We start from the raw sequence: 1,373 nt of genomic DNA on the forward strand, positions 1-1,373 counted from the left end.
CAAAATTACCCCAAATCACCCCCAAATCATCCAAAATCGCCCCAAATCACCCCAAAATCATCCAAATCACCCCAAAATAATATGAAAATCCCACAAAATCACCCCCAAATTATCCCAAATCACCCCCAAATTGTACAAAATCACCCCAAAATCCCACAGAATCACCCTAATCACCCCAAAATCACCCCAAATTCACCCAAAATCACCCCAAATTACCCCTAAATCACATCAAATCCCCCAAATAACCCAAAACCACCCCAAAATCCCACAAAATTACCCCAAATTACCTCCAAATCACCCCAACATCATCCACAATCACCCCGTCACCCCAAAGTCACCTCAAATCCCCCCCCAAAATCACCAAAAATCACCCCAAAATCACAAAAAAATGCCCCCAAATCATCCCAAAACACCCCAAAATCATCCCAAAATCCCACAAAATTTCCTCAAATCACCCCCAAATCATCCAAATCCCCCCAAAATCATATGAAAATCCCACAAAATCACCCCAAAATTATCCCAAATTGTACAAAATCACCCCAAAATCCCACAGAATCACCCTAATCACCCCAAAATCACCCCAAATTCACCCAAAATCACCCCAAATTACCCCTAAATCACATCAAATCCCCCAAATAACCCAAAACCACCCCAAAATCCCACAAAATTACCCCAAATTACCTCCAAATCACCCCAACATCATCCACAATCACCCCGTCACCCCAAAGTCACCTCAAATCCCCCAAATAACCCAAAACCACCCCAAAATCCCACAAAATTACCCCAAATTACCTCCAAATCACCCCAACATCATCCACAATCACCCCGTCACCCCAAAGTCACCTCAGATCTCCCAAATAAACCCAAATCATCTAAAATTGCCTCCAAATCCCCCCAAAATAATCCCAAATCATCCACAATCACCCCAAATTACCTTCAAATCACCCCTGAATCCCCCCAAATTCTCCCCAAATCCCCCCAAAATCTTGTGGGGTTTTTTATTAATTTATTTTTAATTCCTTTTTTTATGGGTTTTTTGTATTAATTTATCTTTTAATTTATTTGGGGGGGGCTTTTTATTAATTTATTTCTAAATTTTTGTATTAATTAATTCTTGTGTGTGTGTGTTTTTTTAAATTAATTTATTTCTCAATTTTCCTTTTTTGTGTGGTTTTTAAATTATTTTTTAAATTTATTTTTTCCCTTTTTAAATTAATTTAATTTTTATTTATTTTGAATATTTTTTGGTGCTTTTTTCAATTTATTTTTTAAAATTTTTTAATTAATTTTTCTGTGTGTTTTTTTAATTAATCCATTTATTAATTTTCCTTTTTTGCGTGGTTTTTAATTAATTTATCTTTTAATTTCTTTTT

This window comes from Antrostomus carolinensis, unplaced genomic scaffold (assembly GCF_000700745.2).
Source record: "Antrostomus carolinensis isolate BGI_N321 unplaced genomic scaffold, ASM70074v2 scaffold11505, whole genome shotgun sequence".
NCBI classification, from domain to species: domain Eukaryota; kingdom Metazoa; phylum Chordata; class Aves; order Caprimulgiformes; family Caprimulgidae; genus Antrostomus; species Antrostomus carolinensis.